This window comes from Heloderma suspectum, chromosome 5, assembly GCF_057233095.1.
Source record: "Heloderma suspectum isolate Gila_16-S chromosome 5, 16-S_ref, whole genome shotgun sequence".
Lineage (NCBI taxonomy): Eukaryota > Metazoa > Chordata > Lepidosauria > Squamata > Helodermatidae > Heloderma > Heloderma suspectum.
In genome coordinates this window covers 219,605,167-219,631,832 of record NC_139462.1, presented here as the reverse complement: position 1 = coordinate 219,631,832, position 26,666 = coordinate 219,605,167, and the positions used below count along the sequence as shown (strand labels likewise).

At 44.5% G+C, this 26,666-nt stretch overlaps 1 protein-coding gene across 2 annotated transcripts in view; it reads left to right on the top strand.

Annotated features, from left to right (window-relative positions):
* DPP6 (dipeptidyl peptidase like 6) overlaps window positions 1-26,666 on the top strand; it is a 783,164-nt gene that overhangs the window by 304,975 nt on the left and 451,523 nt on the right. The gene's annotated exons all lie outside the window — the stretch shown is intronic.

Below are 26,666 nucleotides of genomic sequence, written 5' to 3'. Positions count from 1 at the left end.
TAAAATCAATAAGACTATAACTGCCTTGGGAACAAAAGTTTTATTTGCTAACATCATCTGCACCAGTCTGAAGTACAGAATGCTTCATTCTGTACTTCACATGAGGGGAAAAAACGGTTTTGGTATATGATCCAACATGGGAAGGCTGAGAGTAAAATATATAAGGCACAACTTCATGGAGGATAAAGTTGTCAATGGCTACAAGTCCTGATGCCTGTATGCTACCTCTCATATCAGAGGCAGTATGCCTATGTACACCAGTTGCTGGGGAACATGGGCGGGAGGGTGCTGTTGCACTTGCATCCTACTTGTGGGTTCCCAGTGGACAGCTGGCTGGCCACTGTGTGAACAGAACAGAACAGGTCCCAGGCCATAGTCTGAAGATATGTGAGGCAGCCACCTTGCTGAAGCTAAGCAGGTCTGAGTCCGGTCGGTGCTTGGAGGGGAGACCCCCTGGGAACCACATGTAGCCACCTTGAGTCCCACAGTGGAAGAAAGGTGGGGTATAAATGTAATGAATAAAAATAAACAAATAAACAGAATACTGGACTTGAGTTGAGGGTCCCTTGGTCTGATCCAGCAGGGCTGTTCTTATGTTCTTAATTCACTGGTGTAGTCAAGTGATAAGTTGCTTCTAGACCCACGTATTCATAAAAGTGTGAAACAAATAAAAAGTATATGGCAGGTTGTTACTTTTGATATTTTCCCCCATCTTTTATTGGAACTGAGCTTTAAAAGGCATGTCGATCAAGGATATGGAGATGAGTACATTTTTAAACAAATGTAACGGTTAGAAATACAATTTAATTATCTCAGTCTAGCAAGGGAGCAAAGCAGACAGACCTCTGCGTGCAATTTTCTCACTGGTTGAGGAAACACTTATGCGCATCCAATGTGCATCCACACACAACACATCAAAGGTGATCCCCACATGCATGGCATGGAGTGGGCGGGACTGAACCTTCCCCATTGGGCTTGTACCGTGGATGGGGCTGGGCACCACCCTCTGTTGCTGAGGATCGCTGAGCTTCAACGCTTTCTTGTGTGTTACTGTTCCTGGATGAGAGCCAGTGCCTTAGCTCTTTCACTGAAGTAACTGAGAGCAGCCATTGATTTAAAGGAAGCCAAGATTTAAAAGTAAGTTGAAAATAAAAACTTTGGTTACAGGAATGACCACAGCTTATGGGTATTATATTACTATTATTGAAGTGAAGATGGAGGAAGTCCAGCTTCTTAAATATTTGATGGTTCCAACCTCAGTGAAATCAGGCATGCATAACTGCATTTTCTTTTTCTCATCTCTCATTGCCTTTCCCTTTTCCCAGTGCCTTCCCTCCCCCATTGTCTTTCCCCATCAACAATTGTAAGCTTCTTGAGGACAGGGATCGTTTTTGTGTGAAAGTCTACCATCTGTAGCCCCAGCTCAGAGCTGAGACTGCTAGCAAATCTGGGAAGAACAGCTGAAATTAATTTGCCCAGGGAGCTTCATCCCAGCTTTTCTCAGCAGCACAGGGGATCATCCAGGCCAGGGTACTGCAAGATCTATCCCTTGCATGTATATTTAGGAAAACTGCCTTGCCTAATATGAAACTGGACCTGCAGTGCAGCAGCACAGCTCTTGAAAAGACCCAAATGTGAGTGAGGTGTCATATAGTTTTCTTCCATTAAAACAATCAAATAGGCTGAAATCCCCTGAGTCATTCTTATTGAGTCTCAGGCATTCGAGTTATGAATAACACAATTGAATTGGAACCTCCAGGGAAATGGAGCATTACATAGGAAGTGAACTGCACTCGGCTGAATTGCCTTTAATAATTCCCTTTAAAGTCTATTCTATTGGTGCTACATCAAATAATTACGTGGATTAAATAATAATATCTTCCCTTCTCTTTTTTCTCTGGTTTGCTACCCAGAGCTGTGTCTGGCTTGAAGTAGCTCTCTCTGCCCTCTCTAAGGTCCCAGTTCCCTCTTCTATGCCAGGCATAAGCGCTTATACTTAAAAACAATGCAATGAAAAAGGCCTTGCAGGGCGTTTCACTTGGACCAGTAGCACTGAAAGGCTCGGTCAATACCTATTGCAGTTTTTAGCTTAAGATTTTAGCTGTACATATATTTGCAACGTATTCATGGTAAGAATGAAAGCTCAGCAGACATTGTTTTGTTTTTTTGTGCCAGCTTACACTGTTTGGCTCCCTGGTGCCTGAATTTAGGCTCCCTTTTCAGGATCAGTTCCTTCCAGTGATACAGTAGTAGAGTGATCTTTGGTGATCATTGTGGAAAATTGCATTGGGTTGGTAAAGAAATGTAAGGGGACAGCCAGCACAGGCCATACAGATGCCAAGACCACATTGGTGCTAGGTCCAACCCAGCTAGACTCAGAATCCAGCAAACTCCTTCGCATGCACAGCTCAGCTGCTATGTCTAGTACCCGAAGGAGTACCCAGAAACTCTAACTCAGGAGTCTTCAACCTTTTTGGACCCATAGGCACATTTGGGAATTTGAGAAACTGCTGTGGGCACCACCACAAAATGTTTCCCATGAAGGCTGTGGCTGCCATTGAGGCATGGCTTGTGAAAAGAGGTGGGGGGGGGCGGGGGAGAAATAGCGAGGCTAGAGGCTAGGGTTGGAGAGAAACAGAAAGATAAAGGGATGTGGGGGAAAGAAAGTGCAGGGCTAGGGGCTAGGAAGGGAGAGGAGGAAGAAGAAGACTAGGGGCAGGGAAGGGAGATAAATGGTTAGGAAAGGGCTTGGGTGGAAAGGTATAGCAAGACGACATGCTGGGAGTGGACAGATGGAGAGAGCAAAGGGGAAAGGTCTGTGTGGACCGAAGAAGATGCGGCTGGGCCAGGAAGCAACTCTTTCCTTCTCTTCCTGCTCACTGAACAGCTGATCAGTGGCAGGTTCAGGAACAGGAAGGAGAACCTGGTGCCCTAACATTTTTCACGGGGTTTTTTAATTGCAAATTATTTTTTGAAGGGGGGAGGGTGTGGAGAGCTTCTGGGATGTTGCTGGAGATTGGGGTGTTGGAGAAATCTGCAACAGAACCAAATGAGTTCAGATTTTTATGAATCTGACCCACAGATTCCACAGCAGACTGGCTTTCCCCCTTTTGGGCAGATTCTGCAGACTTGCGGACCGTTTTTCTAACCTTTGGGAATTTTGTGCAAATTTCATCATAGAAAAATATACAAAAATTAAAGAACGGCTGAAAAGGTGCATTTTCCCCATAGGCTGAAGTGTGAAAATGTGCATTTTGTGGGAATTTGTGAATTTTTGCATGTGTAAATTTGCACAAATTTGGAAACTTAAAAAACCCAATTTCATCAATAGGCAGATGATGGAACAAAGGGTGCCTGGCAACCTGCACAACACAGATGGAGCAGATTTTGCACACTCCGTACATCCCTAGCTGGAGGTCCCTGTGGGCCCCATGGCACACATGGGCACCACACTGGGGACCCCTGCTAGCTCAGTTATAGTATTTATAGATTTTAAGAAGCTTCTGGGTGTAAAGATGAGCCATAAGTGAATGGTCGGTGTGCCTAGTGGAGTAATGTGACTGTTGCCCTTGGATCTGACCTTGTGGGTGGCTCTTAGAAGTCAATTCTTATGTTTGGCGGCAGTGGCTGGTGAGGAAAAGTATGATGGAAGAGAGAAGAGCCCAGGCCCAAGGAAGAAGTAACTGACCTGCTGTTCTTGTTCCTGCTGCCACCACTGATTCTGCTACTACACATTTTGTTTGGTGCCAACAGTGTGCCAGATGCTGGGCATGCAGCGGTGAGTTCAAAGAGCAGAGGGTAAACAGAGCCAAGGCTTTGTCCAAGATAGGTAAAATTGCCATCTCTTATCTTGACAGAGCCTACGGCAGGAATTCCCCCTCCACTTTGTGCAGTCAAAGCTGCACCCCTTGAGTTTCTTTGTGTTATGCAGTTGACAAGTGGCCCAAGAGAGCCTCGGCTATTGGGTGATACAGAAATGGAATGAATGAATGAACCCTTCCAGAATGAGAAGTGATGATATGACTCCATGACTCCCTAACAACCATGTGCCTAGAGCTGGCCTTCCACACAGACAAGATGATAGGTTAGTTCAAGTACTGGCTTGTTAACTAAGGGTGCAATTCTGTTCCCATTTAGGCAGAAGAAAGCCCATCTCCCAGCCAGGTGTAGGACGTTTCTCTGTCTAAACATGCACAGGATTGTACCTTAAAATGAGCAGAAATTATCGACAAGGGAAAACACTGTCTTAGGAATCTCTTTCAAGATCTTGTTACCATTTGTAGATGGACCAAGGGGACTTTGGTACTCTTATCTGTGACTTTTTTGGAGTTGAGTTCTGCTTCCTCCATGTTTACCCTCACATTTTAAAAAAATCACTGCATTTCTCTGTCTTTCATTGTGATGGCACGTTAGTGCTGCTCCAGGAGAACAGAGCCCATTAAGAGTCCTTCATGGTGGAAATGACATATTATGCATTGAATGCCAATTACATCTGAGATTTCAGTTTTATCACCCTCCCAGCCATGGTGAAGAAGCCTCCTCGCTCTGGAATGGTTGTTTTTTTCCAGCACTGCAGCTATTCTGCAGGTGTTCTGAAGTGCAGCTGTCACACTTTCCGGGAGCTAGAAGCAGCTTCCACCTGTACAGCAAACCGCCTAAACTCACAGTGTGAACAAAGAGACAACATCTATCGGCACGCAGGATATATACAAATAAAATACCAGGTTGAAAGCAAAGGCCGCTGCTGCTTCAATATAAATTTTGGATGGTGGTGGTGGTAGTTTCAGTGCAAATCTTTAGCAATTAGGTTGCCCCTTTCTGTTGTATATCTCCAGTGATTGCCGTTATAGCTGACACTTACATGCAATTACATCACCGGTCGTATTACTTGAAATAAAAATTGTGTGCAAATGCACAAGTGATAGCTCGTTGAATGCTTTCCTTGTGGCTTTGGCTCACTCTGTCCTGACTCACAAAAGACTTGGCAGTTGGGCAGATGGGTGCTTGTGAATCCTAATTGTACTTTTAAAACCATGGCTACAGGGTAAAGAGCTAGCATATCTAAGTCAAAGCTGGTGTTAAGATATTTTTTCACAAACTTAGGATCAAAAACCAGATATCACATGACATGATGGATCTGCAATCAGATCTTCTTGTTTTCTTTTCTCATTAAATTTTATTTTATTTTGAAATAAGGTTAACAAAATAAAGGCGACAAAAAGAAGACCATACAAAAGCATAAAACAAAATCACAAAAGGAACAAAAGAATTCACTAATTATACATCTTTGTCTATAACAGGTATGCTTATGGAACATCTACAATGAAACAACTTAGGTAGGAGTTCGATACCTAACAAAAGTAAAAATGCAAGCTCTGCAACATATAGAAGGAGCGTGCGTATGTGTATCTCATTTTGTGTGTTCGTGAGCATTAATCAGAAAAATACAGGCAACTGTACTTGGCTGGAACTTTATCAAAATCTTGAAGTGCTTCAGCGTATGAAATGAATGGAAACCATGGTGCTATAACAGCATTCTTCAGGTTAGCATTTCTTGCTCACTGCACATGCTGAGTAAGTTTATACATACTCATAGTCTCCCAAATGTTATTAATCCACTGCTCTTTACTTGGTTGCTTTGGGGACTTCCAGTTACGTGCTATACATGACTTTGCAGTTGTATGCAATTGCTTAAGAAGGTCTTTATGCAGAAATCCAGGATCATTTTCCCAAGCTTGTTTTTAATGGCCCAATTTACACCTCTAATATTGTGTATATCAACCTTTCCCAGCCCGAATTTCTGCATATTTAAATATGTGCATTTTTAAAGAACTCCTTTTTCATAAAAACAAGCTTAGGAAAATGGCAGGCGCTCGCAGATGGAATCCAGGGTGAGTGCAGGTGGCTCAGCAAGCTCATGGGAGCTCAAGTGCACGTCGGGGTCGGGGCTTGAGTGGGGGCAGCACTCCAGCGGGTGCCTGCCGAAACTGGACGGGGGTGGATCCAGCCATCCCTAGCTACTAGTCCAGCAGTAGAAGAAAGGCAAGTCCCATGCCACAGATCTTCAGTGTTAGCTCTGACCTGGCCTTTATAAAAGGGATTGGAGCCTGTCATACTCCCACTGGCTTTTGAGTATTAGCATTACCAATTGTATGCATGCTGAGGAGTACGTGCTGTCATAGTATAGACTCCTGCCATAATCACAAGTGAGCCAATTTTTCCCCCAGTATGCATGGGTGAAGATTCATGGCTGAAGTCTTGATTACCAAAGAGAAATTTCCCCATGAGTAATTGTGGATGCACGAGTATTCCCAAGGCTCACACACTTTCCTCAGAATAACCATTACATAGAATTGTAAGGGGTTTTGGAGATCATTTAGTCCACTTAAAGTGTTGCGCAACGGTATGTAAGTAATTACAGCCTGTGGCTGGGATCCAAAGGAGGAATACATGTGTGTGGGAGAGAACTGTACACGCAGCCAGAATTTTACTTGCTGATTTTGCTGCAGCAGTTACTGCTACCAAGGAGACAAGCCACTGCACTGTTTAAAACTGGTTTGTCTCTTTGGCAGTAGGAAATACTGTAAAGAAATTAGCAAACAAAGGGGGGGGGTTGCTTTGTCTGCCCAATAGCTGTAATTTTGCCAAGATTGTGGGCAAATTAACCAATATGAAAAATAATTTAAATGCAATATCTAAGTGTAAGTATGAACAATATCAAATCAGTTTCTGCCATAGAACCATAGGACAACTTGAAGGACAACTGTTTCTATCTTGCCAGATTAAGAGAAGATCCATCTTAAGTTATGACAAATGCCACTTAGAAAAATGAACTAATAATTCATATTCTACCATTGGAAATGGTAGAGTCTCAAAACTGCAGAGGTTTTTGGTTATCAGATAGACTATAAGATCAGTGAAGGGCAAATGATTTTGAACCCTGCAATCAGAAAACCTCTCTCGATTAGAGCCATGCCCTTTTTTATTTTGTATACTATAAAGCTTTGTTCATGTGAACATAGGAAGCTGCCTTATACCAACTCAGACCACTGGTCCATCTAGCCCAGTATTGTCGACACTGACTGGCAACAGCTCTGCACGGTTCCAGGCAAGATTGCTTCCCAGCCCTACCTGGACATGCCAGGGATTGAAGCTGGGACCTTCTGCATGCAAAGCACTGAGTGCGCCCCACCACTGAGCCACAGCCACATCTCACATGAGGGAGAGCAGCATTGTACCTGCTGATTGTGTCCCCTCGGTGGCCGTGTGTTCTTTCCTAGCGAGAAAGGGGCCAATGGTGCATACAGCTCCTCCACAGTTTTGCAACAATATCCAGAGGGGCAGCTCTGTTAGTCTGCTGCAGCAAAAACAGCAACGAGTGCTGTGACACCTTAAATATTTAACAAATTAATGTGACATGAGTTTTCATGGATTAGAGTTGACTTCATCCGATGCATGCAGTGTTGCTCAGAATTTTTGTGAACCGCCCAGAGAGCTTCGGCTATTGGGCGGTATAGAAATGAAATAAATAAAATAAATGAATCCCCACCGTGACCACCACCACCTGTAACTCAGGAAAACACTTCATGCATCTGATGATGAAGTGAGCTGCAATCCATGATACCTTATGCTGGAATGTGTTAGTCTTCAATGTGCCACAAGACTCCTTGTTGTTCATGCGTTTGGGAATCCCAGACAATCAGGTCAGAAAGCGTGGAGGATTCCTACATGTGTGTACAGCATACATTCTGGGCCTCTTTCTCAGTAATGCTAAATGCATGGACACATGGGGCATGGCCAGCAGATGTGATCTTATTTCCCCCTTATGCATTTACTGAATTTAAGGTGGGTTGTATGAACACATCAATTATAAGAGGGATTTCTGATGGTTACCACTGATCTTTTGTTTGATTTCCTACTTGCTTATTACTGGTAGAGTCTTTATATTCTCAGTCTGATAAATACATTATAAAAAACACTTAATGAAGTTTTCCTTTAGTTTTTAATTGTCTAAGTGCCAAGGTGAAGAGTTGGCCATTTCCATATATTCCCAGTTGAGGGAATAGAATGTTAGATTGTAAGCTCCTTGGGGCACAGACACTTTTACTCATAAGAAGCTGTGTGCATAGCAAACTGTCTTCTACCCAGTCAGTCCATGGGTCAGGATTTCCTATGGTGACTGGCAGTGGCTGTCTGGGGTTTCAGACAGCAGTTGTTCTGTGCCTTACCTGGAGGTGCCAGGGACTGAACCTGGGACCTCTTGCATGTCAAGCACATGTTCTACCACTGAGCTTCATGCGCTTCCCTTGTTCCAAAGGTAGTGGGCGGTGCATTCAAGCTGGTCATAGGCAAGAGCTGATGGGGAATGGAAAGGCTGATGGAAAAGGGAGAGGAAAAGGCTCCATTGCGCCCTATTTCTGTGGAGTTCCTCTCCCTCACGTGCATCTGCCTGTGCAGGAGGATGGATCATGCCCAAATGTGTATTACCAACCCTGTAAAGGGTCCAAATTCTTAGCTGACAGCAGCAAATGTTTAGGTCCCTGGGATTTTTCCAGCCCTGGACATGATACCACTGAAAACATTAATGTTTGCATTGGTCATAAAATAAGGTCTTGCATTATTTAATGAGTTACTTTAAGAACTGTTGGTTCCCACTTAATTTAAGTTCTCCTTTCTGAGCTGCCTTTGTGTGTAGAGGAGGAAAAGGAAGTCTCAGCTTTACTAATATTTAACATCTTTGAGAGGAGTTCATGTGGATCAAACATAACTCTTTATGAGATACAACCTCTGAGTTGTACATGCTTCCAGTAAATGTATTCTTCTAGCAGGAACCATTCTATTTGGTGCTAGGAAGACATTTAATTAAACTGAAAGGGAATAATGGATTTTCATTAACAAGCTGGTGGGATGTGTAATATTTTATTAACTGTAACATTATTAGGAGAAAGCCAAATATATTCAGCAAACTAGTTCTCTAGACTTCTGAGTCCCCTTGGACACAATTCATCCTTGATCAGCTGTAAGCACAAGGTGTAGTCTGTAGATACAAACTAGGTGATTTTTAGTTACACCCACATCAGTGGTTTGCAAACTGTATTAGGGGAATCCTTGGAGTACTTGGAAATGTATTGGGGTTCCTCAGTGCGAAACTCTGTAATGGCAGGTAATAGGTAGGCAGCTCATAATTACCAACTTCCTGTGAAATATACAGTCACAGAAAAGTGTTGGATGTATTCTAAGTTGCTCATACAGGACAACAGTGAGGTTGAACAGGCTTGCCCAGAGAATTCTCTGTACAGCACTGAGGTTCTGTGGTCGAAGAGTGGATGTGAAAAGGTTGCTCTGAATGTGAAGCATACACACATAGATCTCTTTGCAGCACCCTTGCCAGGGTGTTTACAAAAGCGACTGGTCCTACTAACCTACTGCCTACACATACCAGTATCAAGAATTTATGCCAAGTCAACGGTCTGAGAGAACCAACTCTGTTCAAGGCAGAAGTGTGCAGTGATTCAAATAAATGAATGAAGAATCAGTCAAATGCATCCCCATTCATTTAACATTCATTTAAATGTACAACAGAGGTACAAAGAGAAATAAATGTGGATACATTACTGTTTCTTTTTCACAATTGTTTTGTCCATATTTGTCCAATTTGTTGAGATTTTGCAGGAATAACGCCCTGAGAGGTAGGAGCGCAAGGCTCACAAAATGTATGCTATTAGAATGGAAAACATCAACATTACAAGCAGTAGAAGGCCGGTTGAATCGCCACTGAACTGAATGGGAAGGATGTCTCCCATTTTAATTGCTTCTCCAATGGTGACCCTTCATTGAATCCACCTGAAATTTGGCAGGTGCAATGCCCTCAGTGAGCTGTGCAATGCCTGTAAATGTCATGCTATTGGATGGGAAATGCTAGAGTTACCAGTAGTAGACTACAGTGTGGGTCTCACTTGGAAGCAGTGGAAAAATGGAAATGAAGATAAAATAAAAATGAAGGAAATGAAGGAAAAATGGAAGAAGTTTAGTTTTGAAAATGACAATGAAAAATGAAACAAAAATGCTTCTCTTGCACACCCCTTACTTCTAGGTTATGAGGCAGGCAAGCATTTATAAACTGGAAGTGGTTGTTCCTTCCTGCTGCAGAAGAATGCTTCCATACACGTTACCTTTCTCTATGCATGTTCCAATGTGTGTGTTTTTAATTTTAATTATTATTATTATTATTATTATTATTATTAAATTTATTAATCGCCCATCTGGCTGGTCACCCAGCCACTCTGGGCGATGTACAACATACAATAAAACAGTTTAAAACAATAAAATTCTACAATAGAAACATTTTCTAAAATCCCCTAACCCACCCCAAATGCCTGCCTGAACAACCACATTTTTAATGCACGACGGAAGCTCATTAAAGAGGGGGCATGACGGAGTTCCCTAGGGAGGGAGTTCCACAGAATGGGGGCCACCACAGAAAAGGCCCTCTCCCTCATCCCCACCAGTCTAGCTGTCCTGGCTGATGGGACAGAGAGAAGGCCATCCGAAGCTGATCTTGTTAAGCGGCCTGTCTGGTGCTGCTGGAGGCGCTCCTTAAGATAGGCTGGGCCGCAACCATATAGGGTTTTAAAGGTCAAAACCAACACCTTGAATTTGGCCCGGAAAACAACTGGTAACCAGTGCAACTCCTTCAGCACTGGAGTGATGTGATCTCGCTGCTTTATTTTCACTTGAGTCAGCGTGTCAAAAAAAAAATTGTTTTAATTGTTTAAAATAAGTTTATTCTTGCCAGAACTGGTGGGCTAACAAAATGCACTACCTTGCTGTTTTTAGAAATACAGGAGGCTTGGAGATGCACACAGCCCTCTCCACTGGGTAATTTCAAGGGCGCAGTAATGACAACATGACCCTTCTTATTCTACATTTTCTTGAGACTTTTTTTTTTTTGACACGCTGACTCAGGTGAAAATAAAGCAGCATGTCCTGAACTCAATTTAATTGAAGGGCAGTAGATTGTTGTATGCTGCCTGGGGGTGGACATAGAATCACCTCCTGTGATATCACTAGCACTGTCAATTCGGGGGGGGGGCGGGTTGTGATAGAACGGACATCAGCAGACTATGGTTTGCACCTTTTGGAACTGTGTACAGCTGTAAGTCACAATTGACAGCATTACCAGTTGTACAAACCCAACAATACTTTTTCTTTATATTACAGGCAAACCAGATATTCTCCAACTTTGACGTTCATTTCAAAATTAGGACATTTGTTAGAGCCAAACAAATTACTGAATATGTGCATTTCTAAATTTTTATTTTGCACTCTTTAATTCCCCCTGGTGGCTGCTTCTCTTCTGCACCATTTTCTTCCTTCTCTTTGTTCTTCGCCCTTATAGCTGCCATGGAATCCCACTGTCTGAGGTAAGACATATGATTTTGTTGTGTTGATCTACCACATCAGACACAGCATCATACCATTGATAAAATCGCATGAGTCACCACAGCCAATCAGATTAAATGGCAATAAGGGTAAGTGAGGTTTGAAGACATTGTGGACAGAGAAGGAAAAGGGAAAAGGTGCTGGGAGAACGTCAACAAAACAATAACTGGGTTTGCATGGCCACCACAGCCCACCATGGGCAGGGGTTGTTGGAACAGGAAACAACCCTGAAATAACTCATGGTCTATTGTAGGGTTATTTGAGGGTTGTTTCCCCCTCCATCAGGTTGCTGCCCAGGTTCAGATGACACAGCAAACTATGGCAACACCCCACCAGGAATTGAATATTCAAAATAGCCACCAGCATGCACTGCAGCCCACCATGGCTTAAATAAGCTATGGTGGGCTACGGTGATCATGTAAACCTAGTTAATATAAATGTGTTCAAAATGATCACATTTGGATGTCCATCCATGGTTTAAGCAGCTGTGGAGAAGTGCCATGGTGACACGGCACTTCCCTATCTCCTCCCTTCTCCCATCGTTCTTCAGATTTGGCATGAAGATTCTAGTTTGCATTCAACCAGAGTTCAGCCTTAAGTTCAAAATGGGGAATTCTGGTGTAATGTTGGTTAACAAACCAGGATAATAACTAGGATCTGATGGTTTATGAAGCCATGGACAAACAGACAAATGTAGCCAGTGAGTTGCAAACCTATGAAATGGGATATTGTTCTCAACATTTATAAACACAAAATGCAGCAAGGAGCTTTTGCTTAGCCATAATTTATATACCAGCAAGATGTCCACCATTGAATCCATTTATATTTTACAGAGAACACTTGGAAAGAGGAGGGATCCAAAATACCTTTATTCTTTTGATAAATGCCTACACTGTGGCATATCGGCTATGCCTGTGTTCAGTCCTGTAACCCACACTTCCCCAACTTGGTTCCCTGCAGAAGTTTTGGACTACAGTTCCCAGTATTCCCACCCCTTGGTCATGCTGGCTGATGGGAGTTGACACCCAAGTCATCTGGAGGGTACCAGGTTGGGGAAGGCTGTTGTAACCATTCACTGATATGTCTTGAATCACCAGGTTGGCCTTTGGGTCCAAAGGGGTTGGACTCGACGGTCTTATAGGCCCCTTCCAACCCTACTATTCTATGATTCTGTGACCATCCCATCTGATGTGAGAGGTGGACATTCAAGTGTAATTGTGCTAGCCTATCCTCCTACCCCTTACCATTTCATCAAAGCATTCTTGAAAAGGGAGTCTAGGAAAAGGCAAATGTTATCCAAGTGCTTTCCTCTTGTGTATTTTAGCCAGGAAAGATTTTCTGACCTTTTAAAGGAATGTTTGAAGACATTAGATAATGTAAACAGCCTTTTTTCTACACTGTATAATGTAGTAATTTACGTAAAATGCCCTTTTTAAATGGCTAAAACTATTATGGCCACTAATCACCAATAGTTGCAATGTACAAAAGCTATTTTTGGAGACTGAGAGCTGTTAACAAGCTCATTTCTTAACTAACCCATTAGTCCAACATGACATTTAAGTAACAAGGCCAGCTTCACGCTCTATGCCAAGCATCCCTGGATGTCAGGAATTTCTGCTGAGCATCTCAAAGTGCAATACATATGTTAGCAGCCCCTTATCAAATCCACCTGAAAGAAGAGCTGTGATACAGAATGTCTAAATACTCTACTGAGAGTCATGCAGAACTTAGCAAATTCCGGATTACATTGTGCATAGGATTTGTCAAAAATGCTAAAGCTATGCAGGCTTTTGCATAATATGCGTTGCTGTAGTCTGCCTGCCCACCCAAGATTAGTCTAAAATGATACCTTTGTTGTTGTTGTTCAGTCGTTCAGTCGTGTCCGACTCTTCGTGACCCCATGGACCATAGCACGCCAGGCCTTCCTGTCCTGCGCTCTCTCCCGGAGTGTGCTCAAGTTCATATTCATTGCATCCGTGATGCTATCTAGCCATCTCATCCTCTGCCGTCCCCTTCTCCTTTTGCCTTCAGTCTTTCCCAGCATCAGGGTCTTTTCCAGGGAGTTTTCTCTTCGCATTAGGTGGCCAAAATATTGGAGCTTCAGCTTCATTATCTGTCCTTCCAATGAGCACTCAGGGTTGATTTCCTTTAGGATGGACTGATTTGACCTCCTTGCAGTCCAGGGGACTCGTAAGAGTCTTCTCCAGCACCACAGTTCGAAAGCATCAATTCTTCGGCGCTCAGCCTTCCTTATAGTCCAGCTCTCACAGCCATACATTACTACTGGGAAAACCATAGCTTTGATTAGACGGACCTTTGTCGGCAAGGTGATGTCTCTGCTTCTTACTATGCTGTCTAGGTTGGCCATAGCTTTCCTCCCAAGGAGCAAGCGTCTTTTAATTTCATGGCTACAGTCACCGTCTGCGGTGATCTTGGAGCCCAAGAAAGTAAAATCTGTCACTGCTTCCATTTCTTCCCCTTCTATATGCCAGGAAGTGATGGGGCCAGATGCCATGATCTTCTTTTTTTTAATGTTGAGTTTCAAACCAGCTTTTGCACTCTCCTCTTTCACCCTCAACAAGAGGCTCTTGAGATCCTCTTCGCTTTCTGCCATTAGGGTGGTATCGTCTGCATATCGGAGGTTGTTGATAATTCTCCCAGCAATCTTAATTCCGACCTCTGATTCATCCAACCCGGCATTTCTCATGATGTACTCTGCATATAAGTTAAATAAGCAGGGTGACAATATGCAGCCTTGTCGTACTCCTTTCCCAATTTTGAACCAATCGGTTGTTCCATGTCTGGTTCTGACTGTTGCTTCTTGACCCTCGTACAGGTTTCTCAGGAGACAGGTAAGGTGGTCTGGTACTCCCATCACTTTAAGAATTTGCCACAGTTTGTTGTGATCCACACAATCAAAGGCTTTAGCGTAGTCAATGAAGCAGAAATAGACGTTTTTCTGGAATTCTCTTGCTTTCTCCATGATGCAGCGAATGTTGGCGATTTGATCTCTAGTTCCTCTGCCTCTTCGAAACCCAGCTTGTACTTCCGGTAGTTCTCGGTTCACATACTGCTGAAGCCTAGCTTGTAGGATTTTGAGCATCACCTTGCTGGCATGTGAAATGAGCGCAATTGTGCGGTAGTTTGAACACTCTTTGGCGTTGCCCTTCTTTGGAATTGGAATGTAAACTGACCTTTTCCAGTCTTGTGGCCACTGTTGAGTGTTCCAGATTTGTTGGCATATTGAATGCAGCACTTTAACAGCATCATCTTTTAGGATTTTAAATAGCTCGGCTGGAATACTGTCATCTCCGCTAGCTTTGTTGTTACTAATGCTTCCTAAGGCCCACTTGACTTCACTCTCGAGGATGTCCGGCTCAAGTTCAGTGACCGCACTATCATGGCTATCAGGGACATTCAGATCTTTCCTGTATAGTTCTTCTGTGTATTCTTGCCACCTCTTCTTAATCTCATCTGCTTCTGTTAGGTCCCTGCCTTCTTTGTCCTTTATCATGCCCGTCTTTGCACAAAACGTTCCCTTGAGATCTCCAATTTTCTTGAAGAGATCTCTAGTCTTTCCCATTCTGTTGTTTTCCTCGATTTCTTTGCATTGTTCATTTAAGAAGGCCTTCTTGTCTCTCCTTGCTATTCTCTGGAACTCTGCATTCAGTTGGGTATATCTTCCCCTTTCTCCCTTGCTTTTCGCTTCCCTTCTTTCGTGAGCTACTTGTAAACCCTCATCAGACAGCCACTTGGCTTTCTTGCATTTCTTTTTCTTTGGGATGGATTGAGTTGCTGCCTCCTGAACAATGTTACGGACCTCCGTCCATAGTTCCTCAGGCACTCTGTCTATCAGGTCTAATCCCTGAAATCTATTCCTCACCTCCACTGTATATTCATCAGGGATATGATTTAGGTCATACCTGAACGGTTTAGTGGTTTTCCCGACGTTCTTCAATTTAAGACGAAATTTTGCAAGAAGCAGCTCATGATCTGAGCCACAGTCAGCTCCAGGTCTTGTTTTTACTGACTGTATGGAGCTTCTCCATCGTTGGCTGCAAAGGACATAATCAATCTGATTTCGATATTGACCATCTGGTGACGTCCATGTGTAGAGTCGCCTCTTGTGCTGTTGGAAAAGAGTGTTTGCTATGATCAGCATGTTCTCTTGGCAAAACTCTATTAGCTTTTGTCCTGCTTCATTTTGTACACCAAGGCCATGCCTGCCTGTTATCCCGGTGATTTCTTGACTTCCTACTTTAGCATTCCAATCCCCTATGATGAAGAGGACATCTTTTTTTGGTGTTAGTTCTAGAAGGTGTTGTAGGTCTTCGCTTCCTCTAATCTGAAGTGTGTCATGATCATTGGGTTTATTAAACACAGGCATGGAAAAATAGCAACCTTCTAACAGCCTACATACCGTATTTACATTCTTACTGAGTATATAGGTTGCTGGTGTGTATTGGAGCTTCTATTGCAGTCGTATTTTGGGGAGAGGTGGGGGCACTGACTTAAGGTTGTAATTCTGTATTTACATATCTGCGATTCAGCTCCATTGAAGTCAATGGGGCTTACTTCTGAGAAGACATAGGAAGCTGCCTTATAGCCAGTCAGACCATTGCTTCATCACTCTCTACACTGACCAGGGAATAGGATGTAGTGCAGCAATCAGACATACAAATGCACAATTCCCAAATATCAAAGAGATACATTCTAAGTTGTAGGTGAATGTATATTTTGAATTTAGTATTTAAAAAAAATATGGAGGGCTGGTCAGACCAATGGAACTGGCTCACTCTGTTGTGTTAATCATTCTCACTCTGTTGTGTTAATCAGTGTCAATTCTGCTGTCTCATATTGCCATAGGGGCAGCCATCTCTCTCCTCCTGCCCCCACAATAAAATGTCCTTGGGAACAACAGTGCATCATCATATGGAGCTATTTCCCAGAGGCATTTAAGGCTCTCATTTCCAAGTGTGTGGTGTGGCAGATGGGCTACTGCTGTGCATTTTAAACCGTAAAAGGAAAACCTTATTCAGATGCTTTGCTGAAATGGTTGTAAAAGTGTTAGGCATTGCAAATGTTAGATCTTTCCCTCTTTAGGTATTATGAAAAGAAATAGGATCATCTGTCCTATTTCTGATAATATATTTCTAGACAATATTTCATTCCTTGTAGTTTGTAGTAGCTATACTAGTACTTCACCAAAAGTTTGTAATACATTCATGTCACCCATCTGGATACAGTGCAATCCTATTCTACCCATAAGTAAGTTCCATTGACCTCAGTCAGGCATACTTCCAGGTAAGTGGGTGTAGGACTGCAGCCTTAGAGCACAATTCTAAGGGCAAGGAGCCCTAATAACAGAACAGTCCAATCTTGGAGGTTCTGTCCTGTCCAAAAGTCCTTCCAGGCCCTTGCCAGCAGGGCGGAAGGAATGGCAGAGGCATTTTTTGCCATGGTTGGGAGCTGGAAGGGCTTAGGATCCCTCAGATCCTTGGCCACTCTCTCCCCACCCACTGGCACACCCCCAGTGTGCCCATTTGCCCCCCTCTATGAGGTCAGAGTTCCAGTCTCATAGAGGGAGCTACCGTGGAGACCTCTGCAGGGGCTGGCAGGACATGGGAGTACCAGTAGCACAACAGGAAGCTAGTGCAGGCTAGCACAACTGGAAGCTAGCCAAAATGATCACTTCCAGAATGGGGCAAGTCAATGGGGCTCATGGAAGGGAGCTCCATTGATCTGTCGCTTCCTAGAAGTGGTAGTTTGGGCTAGTTTCATGGACTGTGCCAGCAAGCACTAGTTTCCGGTTGTGCTACTGGCCCTTCCTGCTAGCACAATGTGTTTAAAGGTGTTGGATTGCTGGCCCTGGATACTGCCCAATGAGTTCAGAAGCAATAAAGAGGACACTTGGTGCAGCTTTAGGATTTGGAGGAGTTTTAGGATGTGGGGGAACAATGAAACGAGTGATGAAGGTAAGGCCTAGATCCTTGCATCTCCCTGGTGAGAGAAGAGAAGTAAAGAAAAGGCCTACTGGTGGCATTAAGGCTGCACACTGACATGAGGGTACAATGTGGGGAGACCCAGATGTGTGGTGGCTGTCCCTCAAGAAGGCTATCATTGTGAACAAAGCTGCTTGGTACAGTCCAGTGAGCAAAGAGTATTATACAAGTATTATGTCCAAGTATTATACAAGAACATGCGTAGTGCAACATTGGACCACCTGACATGGAAGAGCAAGAAATGTGACACCAGTCCCCGAGAAGGTCCAGAAGCTTTTCCAGTTCTCAGTTACATTGTTATGCATCAGTGTTGTGCAAAGGTTACAGAACTACAGCTCATTAATCTCCCTGGTCAGAGAAAAATACCTGCCTATACTCTCTCCCTCCCTCCCTCCCACTCTTTTTCTCTCTGCTGTTTTTCAGGGATTATTTAGAAGATGTATTATGCTTGCCTGGGTTTGCATGTGTATGTTAAAAATGCAGTGCTTCATTCAGTTTCCGCATTTTCAACATTGTCAGGATCCCAAACACAGAAGTTGCTGATGTAAAACCTGGCATCTTTTTTATTGAGTGAGAACCAATTATCGGTCTCAATGGAACGTCTGTTTCGGACCAATCTGTTCTCCTCCATGATTACAGCCCATTGAATTGCAGCCCTGGATTAACAAGCCATGTAGGATCTTTCCCTTTTCTGTGCAACTAGCCTCTGCGTGAATTGTCAGACATAACTGACAGTGGTGATGCAAACCCCTTATTCCTGTACTGCTGAGCCAGTGTCCTTCTAACTAGGGATGGCGGAGAATTTCTCCCCGAATCTTCGGGGGGCTGAGCGCCAACGCATTCAGCCCCCCGAAATCGGCGGTGAAATTCTCCGCCACCCCCCCGGGATGGGACTTACCTTAGCCAAATGTCCCTCCCGGCGGCGGGTCCCGGTGGCAGTTCGGCGGGCTTTCAGCGGGGGCGGGGGCGGCAGCTGGTCTTTTGACCGGCTGCCACCGCCGCCATTACAGCTGAAGTAAAAAAAACAACAACAACCCCATGATAGGCTACGTAATGATTTACGCAGCCTATCACGGCTAGATTTGCAAAGTCAGCTGTGATAGGCTACGTTAATCGTTACGTAGCCTATCACGGGTGACTTTGAAAGAAAAAAAAAAGCGCGTACGCAAATGGCGGTGCCCATGGGGTGCCGCCATTTGTGTTCCTTATTTTGGCACGTCTAGTCTACGTAAAGATTTACGTAGACTACGGTGAAAATAAGGGCACGCTATTTGCATTGCCCTTATTTTCGCCATAGTCTACATAAATCTTTACATAGACTAGACGTGCCAAAATAAGGAACGCAAATGGCGGCGCCCATGGGCCGCCGCCATTTGCGTATGCGCTTTTTTTTTTCCTTTTCCGAAGTCACCCGTGATAGGCTACGTAACGATTAACGTAGCCTATCACGGCTGACTTTGGAAATCTAGCCATGATAGGCTACGTAAATCGTCACGTAGCCTATCACGGGGTCTTTTTTTTTTTTTTTTTACTTTTTGTTTCGCGGCCGGGGAGACGGGGCGCTTCTCCCCGGCCTGAATTTCGGCTGGGCGAGGCGGGAAGCCTCCCCCCCGGCCTGAATTTCGGCTGAGCAAGGCGGGAAGCCTCCCCCCCTTCGCCTGAACTTCGGGGGGGAAAGCGAAGCACCTCCCCCCCACCGTGAAGCCAAGCTGCAAAAAGGTAAGTGACTTTCGTACATCCCTACTTCTAACGCCGACTTTCTCCTCCAATTCCAAGCTGCCATTAAAAACACACACAACAGAATTCATGCTTTCCATTTCTGAATGGAGATCTGTACTCATCCAATTGCGTATACACTGCTTTCACCCTTTGGATAAGGAGAAAGGAAACATTCCTCACCAGCAAAAGAAAACTGTGCGGTTTTGGCTTTGTGTCCTGTAGTCTCAAACTGTTATCCAAATTAACACCAAAAGGGACAGAATCAAACTGCTTGCCACAGACCACGATCCTGGCTCAGAATTTAGTTTCAGGTAGTTGTTAGGGCCAGCTGCTTTAGGGGGAAGAAGAGACTTTAGATGATGCTTACTTGACCAATCATTCATCCACTAATTTAGTCTTTATGCAGTTATCAAGACACCTAGAATGTGGGGGTGGTTACTGACTTTTTTCTTCCCCTTCCCAGCCTCTACATCCTCTTTTATGCCTGCTATTTTCCACAAATGCAGTTATTTGGATGCACAGCTTTCAGTCTTAGAATACAGTTATCCCAAGTACTCTTCTTGCACAAGCTTTGAGCATTTAAATTAAATTATTGGGGGCAGGGGGAGGAGGAGGAGAAAATTTGGACAGCCTTGCATATTTGGAGAGTATGTCCTATTCCAGTCCACCCCCACTGTGCATCTTGTCCACATCCTTGGGCCTTAACAACTGGAACTCATCCAATAAACCTAAACCACATGGTGCCCTGGACACTGCATTAACTGTGGTGTCCAAGTCACTATGGATTTGAGTGACTTTATCTTCAAATTGTAATGCAAAACTTGTCCCAGCGTGCTTCTGAGGGCTCCACCATCTCTCTCCCTGCCCAGATCCGAGGAGACAATGGACCACTCGGAAAAGTTCCACTGGAAAACACGGAGAAGATGCAGTGGTAGTGGAAAAGAAGTCCCTTTTTGCCACCCTCACCGCCACAGAGTAGGCTCAATCAGGAGCTCTAACCTGTGCTTGGTCAGACTTGGCACATGCTTTCCTTCGCGTTCCAGCCATCTTCCCTTTTGCTTCATTGCCCTCAGCTCAGGTGCATACCAAGAAGCTGCACGGGCTCTGCCCAGGGGGGAGGGCACTTGGATGTGATCATGTCAGCCGCCTGAGTCATCTCTGCATTCCACAGAGTGGATTAAGGCAGGAGCACCAGTCATACCAGCAGGAAACTCCCCCAAAGCCCTCTGGAATTCATTGGAATCCATCTGTGGGTGGACCATTTTGATAGGTGTCCCACCCTTGCAAAGGGGGGAGGCCGCTGAGAGTCTAAACTTCAATAGGAAGTGATCTGACCATGATAATAGGATAGGTGTTAATTCCCCCCACTTTTGCCCAGTCGAGACATCCAAATCAAGCCTGTGTCCTCTTTACATGTTTTGGGCCGATGACATGTTGTGACAGCCCCATGGTCGTCATGGCAGCCATGAAGACCTGAGCTGCCGCAGATCTGGCAGCCTCAGCATGGAAGTTGAAAACTTCCAGAACCATCATTCTGCTGTATTCAAGACCACCTCTGTCAGCTCAGGCAGGAAGTCTGAGGGTCGACAGGGTGGGTGGTATACCAGCAGAATCCTTAGTGTGTCTTGGGTACCAAACACAAGGCACAAAAATGCCTGATTGGCACTTGAACAGGCAGGAATCCTAGAGAAGGAGATAGAATTCCTATAGACCACAGCAACCCCTCCTCCTCGACCCCAAGTACCCTCAGCTGGGAGAAACTAACCCCTGCCAGGCCCCCACTCAGGTCTCAGTAATACATGCCAGGTCAGACCTCTCATCCATTTTGGACTGACCTGTCATTCAGCAACAGCACCACCAGACCTGGGGGAAAGCTGGGAAGGCAACCAGGGACCATCTGGTTAGAGGAAGAACTGGAAGAGGGGTAGATGGAAGGAATCTAGCCCCTCTTCTCCTCAACTGGCCTGTTTATCCTGCAATGCCATACCTCCCCCTACTCATGAGCACACAAATAGGGGCACACACACCCTGCAGATTATACAGTGAATTTCCCAGGCACATGTTAAAATTACAGTATACAATGGAGAGCGCCGGCTATCAGCGCAACAGCTAAGAAGGATTGGGTGCGAAATGATTTGCATGTGCGCGATTGCGCCGCTGTTCTCCCAGCTGCTGCCCGATACTGGTTGCTGGGGTGTATTGAGGTGAATGACAATGAAGTGCCCAGGTCTGCTGGTATTTGTATCTTTCCCAAGCAGGCAGGCAAGGCTGGGGAGGCAAAAGGTGGAAAAAAGCCTGCCCTCCTCAGCAGTGCCAGTGGCATATCAAGAGGGGTACTGCCTCTGTACCTGGCAGTCCTGTTTGGCTATTGTGGCTGATAGCTGAAAGACATGCCCTCCACAAAATGTGTTCAGTATTTTTTCAAAACCATACTGTGGCCTCCATTAATGAATTCCATAATTTGACTCCACATTGTGTGAAGACGTGCTTCCCATTATCAGTCCGAACCCACTACTACTGATCAGCTTCACTGAGAGGGCCTAAGTTCTAAATACTACATGACAGGGAGAAAAAAAATCACTTTTTCCACACTGTTCATAATGTTATTGCCTTCTGTCATGCCTTCCTCACTTTGTCATCTCTCTTTTTTCAAGCTGAAGCAGGAACTCAATTACGTTCTTCTGCATGTAGCTCACTAAGCCATAAGTATCGATTGTAGACCAAATTGATGTAACTGTGACAGATAAGTGCCTAGGGGAAAACAGATCATTTTCAGGTATTGGGGAGAAATTACTTCTCATACCAGCTGACCTTGTGGAAAAAGCATTATTATTTTTGTATGTCCAGTGTAGCCCCGTTGAAAATAAAAGCCACGGGGCAGTATCCAAAGCTGCCGCTCTGCTTCCGCAGTCGACGTATTGCTAGCATATGTGACCTCTGGTGCAATGCCAACAGTATAAGCTGGCATGCTGGGTTTTCTGCAGACACCTGTGCCAGTTTACACTATTGGTGTCAATCGCTAGAGATCACTTACAATAGCAATATGTCGATTGCATAAGCAGAGCAGCTGCAATGGATACCGCCCTGCATGTAATCCTCAATGCTATAGTTTGCACCAAACTTCAGTCAGTTTCTGTGGGCATATAATACGGAAACAAGGCCTAAGCAGTCAATTTAAATTTCTCGACCAAATCAAACCTTTAGCCAAAAGCACACAGGGCTAGTTCAGACAAAATGCTACACTGTACTTTGGCATTATTTGCACAAGTCACAGTAATCCTCACGCTTGCATTCAAACCTTCCCTTCTCCTTTTTCAAATGCCAGAGGAGGAAGTTTTCACTTTAGAGTTCACAACTATAGAGTTCCCCATTATGTCCAAACTGGAGAATTCTAGTTAGTTCAAACAACTACCTCTTTTATGATCCTGGCTTGTTCACTAACTAGGGTTTAAACTAATCAGAGTTTCCAGAGTTTGGATGTAACACCAAACTATAGTTATTTTAAAATGGAAAGCAGATGCTTCCAATCTCCTCCCCCTGGTGCACCATAGAGGAAGAGGGAAGAGCACATAGGCCTGTGGCTCATGTACATAATGCTAAATTGTGGTTTAGTGATACATCTGAACCAGCCCCAAATGTCAAAGTAGCAATATTTTCATCGCATCTTGCTCCTGATATTAAAAATAGCCATTAGATATTTACAGCAGAGAAATACAAGTCTTCTGTCTTTAAAAATAAAATAAAACCAAGCTCAGAACTAACTCACCTTTGTTTTGTATTGCATTTAAAGCTCTTGGGACAGACATCTGCACATCATAACTGGCTGTTTGAAAGACATTCATTTAGTTATTTCATTTATGTCTTGCTTTTCCTCCAAGGTTCTCCCCCATTTTATTCCCACAACAACTCTGTGAGATAGGTTTAGCCTGAGAGACAGTGGCTGCTCCAAGGTCACCTGGTGTCAGGCCCGACTTTCTGACACTATCTGGCAAATCAACACAGATCACAGATAACAATGAAGCTCTTTATTGCAGTAGATCAGGTTACACATATCAACTTTCCAGAGCTCATGGCAGAGCTTCAGAGTTTATAATCCCCAATAAATCAGCCCAGGCAGAGGCTATCGGCACATCGCTCTGTTCAAGAGACAGTTCCAAGGCTAGCATTCATACATAGTCAGAGCCCCAGGAATAAATTGCAATTCAGAGTCTTAATGATACAAGATTTCAAGGCTGACAAGAGTTCAAGATTTCTGATAAGTCCAGACAAGAAAGTATTCTGAGGAATTAAGAAGCCATTGTTCTCAGCAAAGGCTCTTCAGCCTGAGCACTGGCTTAAATACAGGGGATGGGCTGCCAAAGCTCCCCTTCTGATGATCTCTTCTGACAGGGGAACATGGTCCATAAATGATCACTACATCTGAGGGGGCATCTCTGTTCCACCCTTTTCAATTGGTGTCATAACTTGGGTGGCACCCTGAGCCCCCCTCCCTTGCGGAGTGATCCTCATGTAGCTGCGGCTGATAGGGAGTTTCCGTCTCCTTCGGCCTGCAATCAGATGGGAACTAGGCAGAGCTAAGCACCCAGGCCCTGAGCTTCCCACAACCGAACTGGGTTCCCAGTCATCCTGCTCCAAGTCTGAATCAGACTCTGGCTCAAAAGCCATGGAGCCCACAGTGCCACTGGGGCTAGGCCTAACACCTACTGAGCTTCATGGCAGAGTGGAGATTTGAACCTGGTTCTCCCCAGTCCTAGTCCAACAGTGTGGGAAGGGCGTATGCTCTTCCTGGCTGTTGTGAGAGGCCTCGCTACTCAATGTCATTTCAGCACTAGCTGAAATGACTTTTTTTCTTACGCCTTTTGATTTAGTTTGGTCTTGTTTGGGTTATGTTTTTATGCTGCTTCTATTAGTTTAGTTTGGTGTGTTTTAAATGTTTTTATAGTGTTCTGTAATTGTGAAAGCCGCTCTGGGAATTATATTGAAGAGCACAGTATAAATCCCTAAAATAAATAGACATTAAAAATATTCAAATTGTGCGTGGCGAACTATGAGAAAGTCAGCCTATGGAGCTCCTAGACAAGAGATGGACATCTCTAGCCCATGGGCCAGATACATTCAATGGGAGTTCCTCATCTAACCTACCAGCTTCTTCCCCATTCCTACCCCCTCTCTCAGCAAGGAAAAGTTTTTTTAAAAAAAATCTCTGATCAACAGCTGATTGGAGAAAAGAGCATTTCCCTGCACAGGAAAGTTTGGCTTTAAATGACCAGCTTGCCATGGGCTAGAGTCTAGACCATGGCAAGCTGGTCACTTAAAGCCAAACTTCTCATGATGTAATCCTGGTGGCACTCAATCCAACCTCTTGAAAATCTATGGCTGTGAAGATCCTTAATCTCTGCTGTTGCATCCTGCTGCCTGCTAATAGTTTTCTCTCTGATCTGCTTTAGTTCCCTTATTAGAAGTTGCCTAGCAGCCCATTGGCTCCCAGCCTGGACAGAACAGGACAGGCCCTAGTTAGAGACTATGAGCCAGTTCAGATGGATGTTTGAGGCTTCATAAACCATGATCTTTACAGCTGTGAATGAGGGCTCCTTCACATGGTTTTTTTTGTTGTTGTTGGTGGTGGTGTGATTGGTTTTCTTCATTCACGGTATTTCCTGTGCACAATACATGACATTGTTGTCCTGCTGCAGCTGTTCCGCACCTTCCCCCTGTTTTCCCCATGATATTTCTGCACATGGAAAACGTGGTATTATTTGCACCCGCACAACAGATCTACCATCACCCGCCCATGTATTGCTGACATTGTGGTACGACATGCTTTGTGTAGGCAGATGTTGGGCAGTGCGGTGTTGACATCACATAGTGACAACGGTTGGGTGGGAGTGCCACCCTCTTGCACCTCCCTTGACCCTTCGCCATTCTGCTCCTGGGAAAAACACTGGGAACTTTGGAAGTGCAGTACCCTGGTGTTTCACTAGTTGTTGTTCAGTCGTTAAGTTGTGTCCGACTCTTCATGACCCCATGGACCATAGCACGCCAGGCCTTCCTGTCCTGCGCTCTCTCCCGGAGCGTGCTCAAGTTCATATTCATTGCATTGGTGATGGTATCTAGCCATCTCCTCCTCTGCCGTCCCCTTCTCCTTTTGCCCTCAATATTTCCCAGCATCAGGGTCTTTTCCAGGGAGTTTTCTCTTCGCATTAGGTGGCCAAAATATTTGAGCTTCAGCTTCAGTATCTGTCCTTCCAATGAGCACTCAGGGTTGATTTCCTTTAGGATTGACTGATTGGACCTCCTTGCAGTCCAGGGGACTCCTAAGAGTCTTCTCCAGCACCACAGTTCGAAAGCATCGATTCTTCTGCGCTCAGCCTTCCTTATAGTCCAGCTCTCACAGCCATGCGTTACTACTGGGAAGACCATAGCTTTGATTAGACGGACCTTTGTCAGCATGGCAGAGACCACTGCTGCTCCAAACGCCCACAATGTTGCAACCCCTTTCCGCTTAATTCATTCTCCCAGTGTAAACTCAAATGAGAAGAGTGTTACTGCTTTCTTTTATAAGGACAATACTGGCTTGCACACATTGGGGGAGGGAGACTTCGGAAGTGCAGCATACTGGCATTTCGCTAGTACAGCATAGCGGAGACTGACTTGTGCAAAAGGTGGGGGTGAGAACAAACTTCTGAAGTTGTGAATGTACTGTGAATGTACTGTGGATTGCATACAGAAGTTGCCAAGGTAGGGATCTGAGGCAGCAGAAGTGAAAAGGGGAGGCAAGGAAGTTGAAATGGAAACGTTCATGCCAAGAGGGGGGAGGCACACCCCCAGAGGGGGTGGACAGAGGGTGTACAATGCTGCTGACATCTGATAACATCCCGCTAGGCTCCACCCACCGGGGTAAATGGCAGGTAGCATTATGCAGTAAAGGAAAAACTGGCTGCATAAAGAACCAAATTAAATCTCTCAAAGAATCTGGAAGCAGAAGCCCCAGTAAGCTGCAGGACAACAAGCCTGGGGTGGTGAAGCCCTGAGTGTTGGGTCCAAGCACTCTTTCTCTACCTCATTCCATTCCATGTCAGCTTCAGCACAAAGATCCTGGCTTGTATTAAGCCGGAGTTCCCCATTACATTGGAACCAGGGAACTCTGGCCTAATGTCTGTTAATAAATCAGGAAAATAAGTCAGGGGAAGGGGAAGGGAAGAACGCTCCGGCCCAATGTTCATTCCCAGCATTGTAAACTATAGTTTATCAAGCGTCAGGTGATCATCCAAACTGGGTGTATATGTAATTACAGTCCCTCGATATTGTAAGTCACTTGCAAACATTAAAGTCCATGTGCCAATGACATCACATGGAAGTGTGTTGTGCAGTCTTTGTGTGGAAGTGTAATATTTAAATTGGCCCAAAGGATTTTATTTCTTTATTTAGAACATTTGTATCTCACCCTATATCATTAAGATCTCAGGGCAGCATACAGATAAAATCAATTTAAACAGTATAAAA